The sequence below is a fragment of the Narcine bancroftii genome, chromosome 9 (assembly GCF_036971445.1).
Source record: "Narcine bancroftii isolate sNarBan1 chromosome 9, sNarBan1.hap1, whole genome shotgun sequence".
Lineage (NCBI taxonomy): Eukaryota > Metazoa > Chordata > Chondrichthyes > Torpediniformes > Narcinidae > Narcine > Narcine bancroftii.
Genome location: NC_091477.1, coordinates 93,844,800 through 93,860,715, shown reverse-complemented (window position 1 = coordinate 93,860,715; position 15,916 = coordinate 93,844,800). Strand labels below are relative to the sequence as shown.

General features: G+C 39.8%; 1 long non-coding RNA gene across 1 annotated transcript in view; it reads left to right on the top strand.

Moving 5' to 3' along the window:
- Positions 1-15,916, top strand: part of LOC138742456 (uncharacterized) — a 60,219-nt gene that overhangs the window by 26,124 nt on the left and 18,179 nt on the right. The window contains exon 3 of the long non-coding RNA XR_011344191.1: positions 6,091-6,213. This is a non-coding gene — a long non-coding RNA (uncharacterized lncRNA). The remainder of the gene's footprint in view (positions 1-6,090; positions 6,214-15,916) is intronic.

Here is a 15,916-nt window from a genome sequence, read left to right as displayed (position 1 = left end):
TCCCAACACAGTAACGGGCCCTTTCGGTCCATAGGCCTGTACCACCTAATTGACCTACAACCCCTGATATGTTTTGAAGGGTGGGAGGAAACCAGAGCAACAGGAGGAAACCTACACAGACACTGGAAAAATGTGCAAACTCCTTACTGACTGCGAGATTCGAACCCTGGCACTGTACAGCTACACTAACTGTGCCGCCCCAGTTCTTGTGTCTCACCAGTTAACTTGTGTCTGAAGAACTCTGTTCATAGATTCATAGAAATCGGCTCAGGAGTGGTCAGTTCAGCCCTAGAAACCTGTTCCAATATGATCAAAGCTGGTCATGTGACCTCAGTACCTTCCTGCTTTCTCTCCATAACCCTTGTTCATTTTAGCCACATTTTTAAATAGACAATAAAATCCCTGGTATCTGACACCTATGGGGATTGGTAGATACTGGATAAGTAAATTTTCTGGTTTCTTGAGATTGCGTTTTGCATGATTGGCATGCCAATTTTAGTCTTCTTATTTTTTACCTATTTATTTTCCGCAATTTTCTTTTGCTGGTGGCGTAAATTCTAGCTAACAGGGGTTTTTACTGTGTCTAATGAACTGACCTGAATACTTTGTGTGGTACGGAGTTCATGAACCTGACTCTCTGACTGAAGACATTTCTCCTCATTTCAGTTGTAAATAGCTTGTCCTCTGTCATTAGATTATGATCCCTTGTTCTGGACTTCCCCAACATTGGAAATATTCCAACCTGACTTGTCCTATCAGAACCTTTTGTGTCTCAACGAGATCCCCTCTCGTTCTTCAAATTCCAATGTCTATTCAGTCTTCTTTCACATGTCAGGGCTACCATTCCAGAAATCATTCTGGTGAACTTTTGCTGCATTCCCACAATATCAAGAATATCCAATGAGGAGAACAAAACTTGGTATAATACTCATGGTGTTGCCTCATCAAGGCCATGTGCAACTCCAGAAAGCATTCCCTGCTTTTGCATTCAAAACCTATTAAAAAAAAAGCCAATATGCTATTTGTTTTCTTCACTGACTGCTATACCTGCATTCCAACCTTCAGTGACTGATGCACCATGACACCCACTTCTCATTGCACCTTCTTTTACCCTAATTTGTTGCCATTCAGATTATCTGCCTTCCTGTTATTGCCATTGTGATGGTACAGATTCTGTCACCAATGTGTATATGTACATATGTACAGATGGTAGTGTAGGATGACTGTGATTGGCTGAGAGTGTAGCCCCACCTACTGGCAGGTCTTCAAGGATTGCTCCTAGCCACACCAAGTCATTCTGGACTGGTCGACCTACTTGTGATATGCACCAGTCTTTTGGTTAATAAAAGCCTTGGTTTGGATCAACAAGTCTTGGGTTCTTTCGACGCGCATTACAGCCACCAAAGTGCATGACTCTGCCTTTGGTGGATTATACTACATTTGCCCACTATCCTAATCTATCCCAGTCACACTGCAGCTTTGTGAACCTTGGTAGCTCATCAGTAACTGTCTACCAATCTGAAAATTACCAATTTATTTCCTTTCCTTATTTCCTGCCTGTCAACCAGTTCTCTATCCCTGTCAATGCATTACCTTTGATGCCATGTCCTTCTTCCTTACCCAGGGACCTTATCAAAAGCCTCTTGAAAGTCCAAATACAGCACATCAACTGGTTCACCATTGCCCCTTCTACTTGTTACATCCTCATGCACATCTTTATTAAATGACTCCATCATTTTCCCCATTACCAAAGACAGGCTAACTGGTCAAAGGTTTCCAGATTTTTCTCTCTCTCTACCTCTTTTTAAAAAGTGGTGTTACATTAGTTCCCCTCTAATCCAAAGGAACTGATCCAGAGTGTAGAGAATGTTGGAAAATAATCCTGAATGCATCATCAAGCTGCATGTGGACCTGATGTAAGAGGGTATCAAGTGCCACTATGCGCTGAGGTTCTACCTGTTTCAGGTGTTGCAAAGGATGTCCCTGACCCTATTCCCGCATAACATCCCTATCAACTGGACTCTGCCATGCAACTATTCTTTGTAGAAAGTTTTTTTTCCCAGACAAGCACCTCTGACCACAAAGCCATGAGGCAATGGTCAGCACAGAATTGAGAGATGAGGACGATGAACATTGTGGGGTGGTTCCCTGAGCAGACTGCCCAGATCTTCTGATGGAATGCCTCACCACCAGTGTTCACAAGCAAGACTTGGCATCAATGATGATGAGAGGAACTTTCCTAGTCAGATTTGACCTGTACAACTAGAACATTGCTCACAGTGCATGATATCCCCAATATGACTCTGGTGGAGTGGAGAATGTCGCCCACCTCTTTGCAGAATGCAGATTTACTCAGTGTGTGGAAAGGGATGAAAGGGCTGTTCCTGGGGACGCACACAGAGTGAGATATCCAGAACTGCTGGAAGACCATCAACTCAGGGAAAGATGCACTTTGGTCTGCCTGAAACCTGTTGGTGTTCAGTATGTAGAGATGTCAGTGGTACATTTCATGCTGCAAGAGTACATGCTGAGGGGGACACTGAGGTGAGGGGGACACTGAGGTGAGGGTGCAATGGGAAGGACCACAGTCTAAAGTTTTTCTATTACTGGGCATTGAGGGGCTGAAACCATGGAGAAACCCCTCAAACAAGAGGGCGGGTTGTAATGACAAGATGCCACAGTGGTGGCCCTAGAGATCATGGATTGCAATTTACCAAAAATAGACTTTATTCATAATAAATTATTTACAAAATGAAAACAGCTTTTGCAGTTAATTTTTTTAAATGTTCTCATCCTTAGATTTGTATTTATTGTCCAAGAGCATAAATGACAATACATACAACCCTGAGATTATTTTTCCTGTGGGCCAGGCAGAATTTCTACTTATCGGTAGTACAAACTGTAATGAAGAAACAGGTATGTATATTTTTTAAAAAAGCAGGAAATGTAAGCAAAGAAAGAAATGTAGAAAAACTGACTGTGTAAATATAGAAAAAAATGTTCAATATTTATATATTCAGTGCAAGTCAGCATCCTAAAGAAGTCTCTGCTTGAGTTTGATGGTGCAGGAGTGGTAACTGTTACTGAACCTGCTGGTGTGAGTCTTGTGGCACCTATATCTCTTGGTGGCAGCAGCAGCAAGAACAGAGTATGTCCTGGGTGGTGTGGATTCTTGATGATTGCTGCAGCTCTCCAATGGCAGTGTTCCACATAGATTTTCTCAATGTTGGGGAGAGATTTGCCTATGATGTACTGGGCTGCATCCACTACCTTTTGCAGGGTTTTTCACTCAAAGGAATTGGTGTCCCTATACCAGGCCTCTGCACATCTGTAGAAGTTTGCCAAGGTTGCCGATGTCATACTGAGCCTCTGCAAACTTCTGAGGAAGTAGAGGTGCTGGCGTGTTTTCTTCATTATGACATTAGTATGTTGGGTCCAAGAAAGGTCCTCTGAAATTTCTTGCAGTGACTTAAATTTTCTCACCCTCTCCACCTCTTGCAATGGCTTACGTGATTTTTTTTCCCCCCCTGATTCTGGATATTTGATAGTATTACATTTTTAGTGATGAGCAGTGGTCTGTGAGGTAGCTTATTAGGTCCTGAAATTATTGCACCATTGCACCTTACTGTGGGGATTTTCATTCTCAGTGGACAGGCCTTGAGACACCTTAATAATAAAGGCTACCAGTTCACTGGATCTCTCTTGAGGCAAGTCCCATACTTCAATGTCTCTTTTGTAAATCTCCTGAGCAGTCTCTTTCATCCACTGCAGCCTCAGGGTGCAGCTTCTGCCGTGAGGAGTGTGCCTGTTAGATGTAATGATCTTCTCTGACTGCTGAACAGCAAATATCTGCCCCTTTGAACTTAATCTGTCCCATCAGGAACCACAAGGCTTGTGTTTTGGTCCAATCAAGAACCACAAAGCTTGTGTTTTGGTCCAATCAAGAACCACAAGGCTTGTGTTTTGGTCCAGTCAAGAACCAGAGGCTTGTGTTTTGGTCCAATTAAGAACCACAAGGCTTGTGTTTTGGTCCAATCAAGAACTACAAGGCTTGTGTTTTGGTCCAATCAAGAACCACAAGGCTGGTGTTTTGGTCCAATCAAGAACCACAAGGCTTGTGTTTTGGTCCAATCAAGAACCACAAGGCTTATGTTTTGGTCCAATCAAGAACCACAAGCTTTGTGTTTTAGTGCTTCCTTGTTGATGGAAAATGCCCTAATGCTTCTGCATTCCTGTTTTTGAACAATTTCATAATTTTTTTTAAAAAGACCAATGTGACCTCATGGTGTGCAATGATATTTTAGGGCACTAAATGTTATGTTTTCCAATTTCAAAGAGATACAGATTATGTGGTTAAAGAAACAAATAGTTAATACCAATGTGGATCAGATAACTTTTTGATTTTCTTGCAGTGAATTATTCATTTACTTTGTCTGACCTCTTTAAATGAAGTTCCTCAAACATGTCAAGTAAAACAGTAGAAAGACATGTTCACTTTTTGTGGACTGGTCTATACAAAGTGAACGAGTTTTGCTTAAAATATGAACATCGCAACAATCATGTCTGCACTTGCAATTTCAATGAGCGATCCAGCTGATCCCATTTCTTTTCTCTATCAGAGGTGGTATCTTCTAGTATAGACTCAGGATTGTGCCATTTAATGGTCAAAAGGCATTCGTTCATAAATCTGTTCTCCAAAAGAATTATCAGGATTGTTGAGTCATCTCCTCCAGGAAAATGGAAGTGATTCTTCCCTTGTGGCCATCTCTCTCTCTCTCTCTCTCTCTCTCACTCTCTTTTCTCTTTCATGCCTTTCAGCATAGGCTTTTATGGCGCAGCCTCTTATGGCAAATGCTAGTCGGGCCCTTCTGTCCCACCACTGCTAGAGATCGTCCTCCAAACCCCTTTCCTGGATTGATAATTGGGGCCTTCCAAGCTCATTAGAAGGGCCAGGGAAGAAAATTAAGATGTTGAGAAGACGTGGAGAGAAGGAATGCACAAGCCTTTATGCTTTCAGCTACATAATGAATGGATTTATAAAACTATAAAAGAGTTTGCAAAATTGTATCAGACCTTGTAACTTTCAGGTGTTTATTTGCATATTTCCCAAAGCAAAACTGTATTGCGCTACTAGCCAGACACTAAGTCAAACTTAACTAAAAGGTTGGAAAATACTCAATAATGAGTAAACTTGCATAAGCAGCAGGAGGTAATTTAACTATTAAGATAACTAATTTCATTGTCCCTTTTTAAATAATATTTAAGGGGAAAGAAAACTGTATAGCTTTGTAGAAAAGCAGTTGTCATATTAATCACAAAAATATCCACTAGTTACAATAAAGTGGGTAAAGGAGATGAGAGTATTTTCAGATAATATTTATGCTGATGGACAAATTTCATAGCAGTTATTTCACATTGATTTATCAGACTAAATTATTGTAAACATTTGCAGTGTAGTTATCATTATTTTCATTTATTCTATTATAGAATGTATTAATTGTATTCAGAAAACAGTGAAGGAAAATGAACAGCTATTGAACTTGAGGAACCCATATGGGATGTGTTCTTTCTTTACAACATGATGTCTTTGGTACTGTCTTGTTAAGCTGTGTGCGCACACATGCTCATTTTGCAACCAGCACACAAAGGAAATTAATGTGCACACGTAAGGTTAGTTACCTAAACTAATGTAGCTCCAACTATAGAATAAAATCTTAACTAAATGCATTGCTTCGTAGAATGCAATCGTACTTGTATTATGTGAAAACATGCCAATATAGTTTTATTAGCCATGAGAGAAAGGCTGCGCTAAAATTATTTTGTAACAAATTCAAGTTTACATTTGCACAATCATTCAGTGCCCACAAACTTTGGTCACCAAAAAAAAAATTGCACAACATCAGATTTTTGCGCACACCGACTACTAAAAATTAGAGGGAACATTGGTTCTTGGACATCTATTGCATATGTCTCCTTTTCTCTTCACACATCATTGGTTAACATTTGAAGGCTTAAAACTATAAAACATGCAGACAAGCATTTAAAGCTTGTAAAATCTTGAAAATAATTCTATTTTTGTTACTGTTCCAGTTTTTCACAAGCAATTAATACATCCAGCAGGGGGAAGCATATCCTTAGAAGATTCCTGCAGCTTTTCTTTCTCAGAGAATACTATATTGCTTCTGAATTCGAATGGAGAAAGACTCCTGAAAGGTACGTGATATTCTTGGATTAATTGTGAAGTTGGTAGGATATCTGAAGATCTTTTAATTGACCATAGGTTGGAAAACAGCAGATGCATAAAGTCTGAAATAAAAATAGAAAATGCTGGAAAAAATTAACTGTGGAAAAGAAATGGTTTCAGCTGCAAACCTTTGAAGGGGCTTTGATGTGAAATGTTAGCTCTGTTTTTCTTTCCCTAATGTGTTGCCTGACCTACTGAGTTTTACCAGTATTTTCTGTATTTATTCATTAACTTTCTCCACTAATGCAGTTTGCACATTTCATTTGAGCCTTGGAAAATTACATTGATTAACAATTATAGATCTTGCAAATGGTGTTGAATTGCTTTAAACTTTTCGGCACTCAAGAACTGAATAACACCATTGCCATTGGTTGCATGCAGTATCAGATAACTAAGCAAGGAGCTTAAATCTGGGATTCTGTAGGTATCCAAACTAACAACTATATATTAATACTACATTATGAGCTGTGCTTACTTTTGGTGACATTTTAAATTAATATCATAAGATTCCCATGGCACCATTTAAGAATTACAGGGATTTTCCCACTTGGAAGTTGAGGTGCTGTTCTATAAATCTGCATTGACTTTCATTGCACAATACTTAATTTAGGGCAATGTTCTTTGAGATTACAACTCAGTAAATGTTGCAAGGAAAATAGTTTGGGCATGCCAATTTTTTAAGAGAAAATTCTTTTGGGTGTCTACTAATGCCTTAAGCAAATGCAACAATTCTTTAAAAAATGTTGAAATCAAGTTGTAACCATATATTTGGGTCAGTTAACACTCAAACTGACAGAAAAGTTAAGGGGTGGATGAAGGGCAAAGTGAGCATAAATATAAATAGTTTGGCTGGTGTTGCTGTGGAGCTATATATTCAGGTCAGAAACTGTGGTAGCTTTTGAGAAAATTACAGCATAGAATGAAGTCATTTGGCCCTTATCTTTGAAAGTCAATCATCTTAGAAAAGACTTAATGAGCCATAATAGCTAGTGCTTTCTCTTTTTGTTCCTTGGACTATGGTTTTTTTTGAAAGGAAAACTAATTATTTTCAAAAATAAGCAAATAAATTGTGACCAAAAATCTGCTGTCTATTCTCCATCTGTGAAAGACATTTTCTTTAATGCTTTCTGTGTTTATCTTCTGCCTCTTTGTTAATGTTTCTCTGGCCAATAGGGAACATGTATCAATATTTTCATTTGTAAGCTTGAAGGCCTCTTTAGTTCATGCTTAATTGTCTTGGATCTGGTATGGAGAAGCAACTGTAAAAAGAGAGAGACTCTCCAGACTCTTAACTTCTAAATTGAGATAATTATTCACAGCACCAGGGGATGCCCTCTTGTCTCTGACTAGGTCTGTTGAATATCTTCAGTTTTTTGACTTGACTATGTGGTTCACTATGCAAGTTCCAACTTCTCAACAACTTTGTAGCTTCCACAGTTTGAAACAGATCAATATAATTTAAACGATTCTGGGTCTTGGTTCTCATAGGGAACTTTGAACATGTTATCACAATTGCTTTCTTTCTCCAGTTGTGTCTTTCTTGTGATAAAGCTGACTAACCTGGGAACAGGCTGAAATGGAAAAGATGGTTTTGATCAATTAATGTTGAAAACCTGTTAACTTTAGAGAAAGGAGATTTCTCTTTCTTGAAATTGAAAATTGTTAATAATCTCATAAGGACAGCCCTTGAACCTGCTGCACAATACAATAGAATTATGATTGATCCGGCATTTGTGCACTTTCCTTTTGGCTTTCCCATAATTCTTAATTCCCTTGCTGATTAGAAATCTATCTCGACCTTTAACAGATTCCCAGATTTAAGCTCCTTGCTTAGTTATCTGATACTGCATGCAACCAATGGCAATGGTGTTACTCAGTTCTTGAGTGCCGAAAAGTTTAAAGGACTTATTTTCCCACTGGTTCCTATGGCTAGGATTTCCAAAGATGCGTGGATTCTTCCTCACCTTGGGATGGATTGAGTGCCTCCTAAATCTGAGATCATGTCTGCTGGTTCTGAACATTTCCTACAAGAAGAAACATCTAGCATTTTCTCCCTCTACCCCTTTGTACTTTCAAAACTTCTAAATTTCAATGAGTAGAATACATAAATTTAATCTTCCTTTTCTTTTGGACAGCCTTACCATACCCAAGATTATGGGTATGGGCTTCCAAGGCATAAATGCAATTTTTAAAAATCTCCCAGGGTGATGTATTTGCCATCACAAGCTCTTCTTCCATACTCTTCTGTTCTTTATCTTTCTTCGTCTTGTTCTGAACTAGGGAGCATTATCCCACAAATAAATGGATGAAATGAGTCAGGCAGCATCCACGTAGTCAATCGACATTTTGAGTCATGACCCTTTATCGATAAAGCATCCTGACTTGAAACATTAACTGATCATTTCTACCCATGCATGCTCTCTGGCTCACTCAGTTCCTCCAGCAGCTCACAGTTTGTTCAAGATTTCAGCATCTGCAGTTCTTGTTTTAATATTATGCCACAGCCTAATTTATGACATACCTCGTCTCCTGGTAGTCATTTTGCCAAGTTGCATTTATCAGCTAGGTTTTCATATCCTGTATATTATTTTCCAAATCTGCTCAGGATAATGGCTCCATTTTAAGTAAGATTTTGTCTGGCAAAATTACCACTGGTATTCAATACCCTCAATAATGTATCGGGGAAGCAGCTTGGAGTTGTACAGATTGGAAAGCATAACTTCTGAAAGAATGCAAACTAGTAAAATGAATCTGCGGACTTCCATACAAAATCTAAAAAGTAAATTGTTTTGGTCGGTTGCTCTCTGGATAATCAGTGCAGCTGGCACACTAAGATTCTAATGCTTCACTTCTTAACGTTATTGCCTAAGCAACATTTGCTATTCTTGCCTTATATTTATCTGTGTGGAATTGTATCTGCTACCCATCTGCTCATCCTCACAGCATATGCATGCCTTTGTGCATTTTGTCATATCCCATCATATTTTTCATATTTGTCACCCTTTCATTCTGGAAAAATAATCCATTTGTCAATAATATCTAGAGTTTCAGTTGATCATTGGATTGAAAACATCTGGCTGCAATAATTTTTGCCTGTTTTTACCACTTCTTTCATAATAAAGTTTATATCTGCTCCCAGGTGTGAACCTCCTGGTAGTTCTTGAGTTGCAGCATCTCTGTTTCCTCATAACCTTGAGGTAAAGAACTTGTTTATTGGCAACACTAACAGGATTTTATTTAAACAAAAAATGACGCTTATAACTCTGAATTAAAGATGATGCTTTCACCTTTATGAAATCCCAGGAAGACTTGGTGCTATGAGCCAATCCAGTCTTTGTGAACCTGTAAGGACGGGATCACATTGCAACCTGCAAATTAAAGTCCCTTTCAAAGTGGCAAACTGCTAAATTGTTGTGTGAATGGCCCATTTTGAAATACCAGTAGGGCCGTTCACAGTGGACCAAGAAAACCCGGTTATGTATGTCTTTTCACATTGCCTACCCAGTATTGCAGAGCAAAAGGGGGGTCCAGCATCTCACAGTGACTATTACATTCTCACAGACAGTGAAAGCTTTGTTCTATAAACCTCATTCCAGCCTCTCACTCTCGAGTTTGTTCCCACACGTCACAGGGACTTCCTGTCAGTGCGGGGGGTGGGGGTTCACTGGGGTTCCTTGTCCCCCTGCAGGGTGGGTCACTGGGGTTCCCTGTCCCCCCGCAGGGGGTTCATAGGGGATGTGCAGAAATGTACCAGGAAGTTTCTGGCAGGGGTAGCTGATAGACATTGTCGAAACTGTGGTCGCAGGAGGCAAAGTTGAAGATGGCCACAATGGTGTGCTGCAATATATCTGGGTTGGAGAAGCTGCTGAAGGTGCCGGAGGGAGTAATCAGCCAGCTGTACATCCTAGGTACAGAGACCTTCGAGGATGTGGCTCTGGGAGAGGAAGACATTGTAGCTCAGGGGCAGGCAGGGACTAATGCCACTGCTTTTGGAAAACTGGTCCTGAAGGAGGCACTGATGGATCAGTCCCCCTCTCCAATCCCCACCCCCCTCACACCGCATTCATACCTCCCCACGCATTCCTGCACGCACGCAAGAAGGCCATCACTAATGGGACCCGACATACCAGGTCGCCCATTCACATTGAAGATTATTCAAAATGGATCAGCTTTGATACTACCTCCCTAGGTGGTTAATTCCCAGGTCAATTTGGAACCCCCATACTGGATGGAGCGTTCACACTGATAGGTGAACTGGTAAATTGCTAATTAATTACTGGGTTCAAGTGCCAGTGTGAAAGAGCTTAAGTTATGTGAAAATGATCTGTCTTGCAGTGGGTGCCTGATCGTTTGTGGTTGGTGTTGTTGCCTTACCCAGTGTATTAAACAATTATTTACTGTCTTCAAACTCGACAAATATCTTCCCCTTCAACCTCGCAAAGTTCTGCTTGCATTGTCTACTTATTCTGCGAATGCGTCCAGTAACATTGCTGCCTTGGGAACAATTATGATGGTTCTTTTTATAACAAAGTTTAAGTCACCCAAATCTCCAAGCTGTAAGAGAAAAACCAGTGATTTTGTTTCCTTTTAAGGCAGAGGGATGGGATCATGATGGATGTAAATTTTCCATCTCCTGCTGGAACCACAAATGCCAATAACATGTGTTGAACAGAAATGACTTCATTCAGTTTTCAATACTGCTGGTGCTTGTTGTCCAATGCCATATGATATTAGTAAGGAAGTTTCAGGACAAATGATATTTGGGTCAATGTTATAATTAATCACCAGCAAAAGGAAATTCAGAAGAATAATATCTAATGATATGTTGTTGGTCAGACTTAAATTTCAAATCTGACAAATTGGAGGGGAAAATTGGAGCTCAAAATACTAAACCATTCAAACCGAATCATGATTAATAGAAAATGCTTAAAAAATGCTTAAGACTACAATAAAAATTTTATTGGCCTTCAAGTAGTTCTTTTGCTGGTAGCTTAGTGCATAGTTTGTGTATGTTTCCTCATAAACCTCCCTAAGTTCACCACACACATGGGCTGCAGAATTGTATTACACAAAAAGCCATGAGGGGTTGTGTGAAATAGAGCAGGGCTTGCACATTTTGTGAACATGAAGGCTGACCATTGGAGGATACAAATAGGCAGGTGATACAGGGAAGGAATAATTGAGAAGGAGAGAGGAAGAAGGTATGGCAGAGGTTTTGTCAAAGGAATGGGGATTTCAAGGATTGGGTCATGGCATGAAAAGGCCTGGTAACTACTGGTGCAGAGACCTAAGAAGATCTGTTGTTGGTCTATGTCAATAGTCTTGGACCCACTCAGGCAGGATGATGTAGGCTTTGAATTTGCTATAGAGAATTCTGCATTCTCTGCACATGTTGCCTAAGAACTGCATGGGTAATTGAATATTGCATAAATGGCATTGAATACTCGAGAATGTGTATGTTAGTTGATGTCATTGATAATAGTACTGTTATGTCGGTTGTATTAAGTGCACCACACAGTTGAAAGGAGACGTACAAAATACTTGGCAGGCAGAGGGCTTGGAAAGATGAATCCACAAAAGTTGACTGATGCAATTTGTGTAGGATTGGTGAGAAAATCATTATTGCATTCTTTGATAAGAATAAATGGATGAAAATATACATTTTTCTATTTTAATAATAGCGAGATGCTGGCTGCTACAGGGAAATAAATTGTGCAATTCACGTAAGTAACTTTGCAACTATTTTTCTTCTGTTGTCACTATTCCTTTCTCTTTTTGAGTCTTCACCAACTTTATATGTTTTTATCTGTTAAGTATCTTAACTTCAAGAGCCACTTATGGGTATGAAATCCATACTTTCGTGATAATTCACTGAGCACCTATGGCATGGGAAATACTTAAAGTGGTATGTGAATAGAAAGAAAAAGGTTGAGAACCTTTACGGCTAACTTGCCAGGCTATAGAAGCAATTAGCCCTGACATTTTTGGAATAAATTGGTGTAATATGTATAACATTGCCTGTAAAAGAACAAGTTGCTTTAATGCTGCTATCTCTCTTTGTATGGTGTCAGGGGGTTGATTGTTTCTGGGACGCAACATATAGCATCCTCCATTGTCAGTTAGGAGGAATAATTAGATTAAATCCAGTCCATCTTTTGTTGTAAGCAGCAATCCAACAGAACCCAGAAGCAATAAAAAGTTGGTCATCCATCACTTCAATTACCACGTGCTCCAGTAACTGAGACCAAAAGAGAATGCACCTCAGTTGACATTTGGTCAGTGTTGAGAAAACACCCAGCGAGATGTGGGGGAAACAGTCACATTTGATGAACAGGCCTGACATGCTGGATAATCAAGTTTTCTCTGTTGGTCAATTCCCAGTTCAAATTAATCATCAATGCATTGATTTAACAACAAAACTAGTGTAAATTTGAATATTAAGATCCAAATAGTTTAGTGGAATGAATTCCTGCCATGAAGCAGTTAGCACCATGCTGTTACAATGCCATGACCTGACTTTGGATCTGGTGTTGCCTGTAAGGAGTTTGTCCATTCTCTTTGTATGGGTTTCCTCCAGGTGTTCCAGTTTCTTCCCACCTTCAAAACGTTTGGGGGTTGTAGATCAATTATGTGTAATTGGGTGGCATGGGCTTGTGAGCCATAAGGGCTTGTTACTGTGCTGTATGTCTAAAAAGAAAATAGTTGGGTCCTGATTTCATATTCTGTGTGAATTTAATGGCAGTGACATTGCAAAGTGAAATGATTTTATGTCCATGAACAAATTTACAAGCATCCTCATGTGAGTTGGAGAAAGTAAAAATTCTATCATTGAGGAAAAATAGCAGATCATCGAAAGATTCAGCTAAATTCAGTTATGGGGCCATTAATTAATGGATGGTTGGCTGTTTATAATTGTAAATACCAAACCTGAATCACAATGTACATTTTGATGTATGAAACACCAATCTAGCTTTTAAGTTTCAGTGGAAATGTTACGCATGCTGTACTGACAACATCAAATGAGCACCTGTAGCTAGCAGAGCATTGAGGACAATTTGTTTAAAAAAAAATGTGGACATTACTTTAAGTTTATTTTGGATGATATTGAAATGTGTTAAATTTGTTGGTCAATTCAGGTGTGTGTCTGCAGCAATTTTACTTTGTTTCTGATGGAATTTTCGTTGTTCAGTTTTACATAATACTATTCCTTGCTTCTTATCCAATCTAGTTTATCCCAGTAGTCTCTGCAAATCAGTGCACAGATTTAGACCATGATTGTTACACGCATTGGGGCACTAATGAAGTGCAATTTAACGAGGGAATCACAATATTTTTAACTTTGTGATATTTTTTCAAGTTCTAATTCATTGTAAATGCCAGTATAAAGAGTACAATGAAGACTGCATTGTTCCTTGGCTTTTGAAGGTGGGGAAGAGTTCATTATGCTGAACATTAAAAAAAATTTCATCATGATATTAATATTCTGCTGGTTGAAATGGAGACAGGACGTTTAACAAGTTCACCCTCTGGGACAAATGCAGTCACCAAAGTACTTTTAAGAAAGGCTACATGATATCATTTTAACAAGATTTCTGTTTTCAATTGTTGTTGACAGGTCCCCCGAGTAAATCTTCCAGGGGTGTGGAATGGTGGGAATAATGGGCGGCCTGATTAGCTTAGCACTTAGTGTATTGCTGTTACAGCGCCAGCGACCGGGACCTGGGTTCGAATCCTGCACTGTCTGTGTCTACATTGGTTCATGGGTTTCCTCCAAGGGCTTCAGTTTCCTCCCACCATTTGAAATGTACCAAGGATTGTAGGTTAATTGGGTAGCACAGGCTCATGTGCCAAAATGGTCTGTAACTGTACTGAAGGTCTAAATTTAAAAATTTAATGGCGTTGGCCAAGAGAAACAGGAGTGCAATCTAGGTCCATAAACATCCCCTCCATTTTGACATTCTGCGTCTAACTCTTCCCAATTCCATATTTTGTGCTCTTACTGCACCTTTGTCTCTTCCTTGCGAATGGTCTGGTTCTCCCTTATTGGGATTGACCAACCAACCATTCCATACCCACATCAGGGTGATGTCAGAATAGAACAGGGTTGTGTGCTGGACAATGTGGAGATTAAGGAAGAGGAAGTGTTGGATTTTCTTAGAAATATCAAAATTGATAAGTCCAGGGTTGGGACGTGATATACACCTGGTTTCTGCAGAAAGTGAGGGAGGAGATAACTGGGGGAGTAGCCATGATCTTTGAATCCTCTTTGACCATGGGGGATGTGCTGGAAGATTGGAGAATGGCAAATGTAGTCCCCTTGTTTAAAAAAAGGTTATAGGGTGAATCGTGGGAATAGTATCCAATGATTCTAACATCTGTGGTGTGAAAACTATTGGAGAGGATTCTTAAGGATAGGATTTATGAGCATTTGGAGAAGTACAATCTACTCAAGGATAGTCAGCATGGCTTTCTGAAGGGAAAGTCGTGCTTCACGAGCCTAATTTAGTTAACAAGAAATTGATGAGGGTAGGGTGGTAGATATAGTCTACATGGATTTTAGCAAGGGATTTTACAGTGTCCCCCATGTGTGACTTGTCCAGAAAGTCATGAGGTATAGGATTAATAGAACCTTGGTTGTGTGGATAAAAAATTAGCTTGAAAGAAGAAAGGAGAAAGAAGTAATGGGAGGAAATTATTCTGTCTGGAGGTTGGTGACTAGTGGAGGGTGCAGAGATCTGTTCTGGAATCCCTGCTATTTGTGATTTTTTTAAATTATAAATGGCCTGGATGAAGGGACAGAAGGATGGGTCAGTAAGCTTGTGGATGACATGAGGTTAGAGGAGTTGTGGATGGAGCTGAAGGATGTCAAAGATTATAAGAGGATATAGACAGGATGCAGAGTTGGACAGATGGAGTTCAATCCAGATAAGTGTGAGATGATGCATTTTGGAAGGACAAACCAGAAGGCTGAGTACAGGGTTAATGGTTGGTTACCTAGGAGTGTGGATGACAGAGGGACCGTGGGGTTCAAATCCACACATCCTTCAAGGTACCCATGCAGGTTGATAGGTTCGTTAAGAAGGCCTATGGGATGCTGGGCTTCATTAATAGGGGGAATGAGTTCAGGAGTAGAGAGATCATGTTGCAACTCTACAAATCTCTGGTGAGACCACATTTGAAATGTTGTTTTCAGTTCTGGTCACTTCATTATAGGAAGGATGTGGAAGCCATAAAGAGGATATAGAGGAGATTTACCAGGATGTTGCCTGGAATGGAAACCAGTTTTATGAGGCAAGGCTAGCAGAGCTGGGACTTTTCATTTTGGAGTGTGGAAGGATAAGGGGAGACTTGATAGAAGTCTACAAGATTATGAGAGGCATAGATAGTTCCTGTTTCCCAAGGCAGGATGGCAAACACCAGAGGACATACACACAAAATTAGGGGAGATATCAGGTGTAGGTTTGTTTTATGGAGTTGTGGGTGCTTGGAATGCCTTTCCTGGGATGGTGGTGGAGTCTGAACATTAGAGACATTTAAGAGACTCTTAGACTGGCACGTGAATGAAAGAAACATAGAGAGTTACGGAGTAGGTGGGGTTAGTACTTCTTTTAGGGCTGAAGGGCCTGTACTTTGCTGTAGTGTTCTATGTACCTCTGCCTCCCACCATCATTA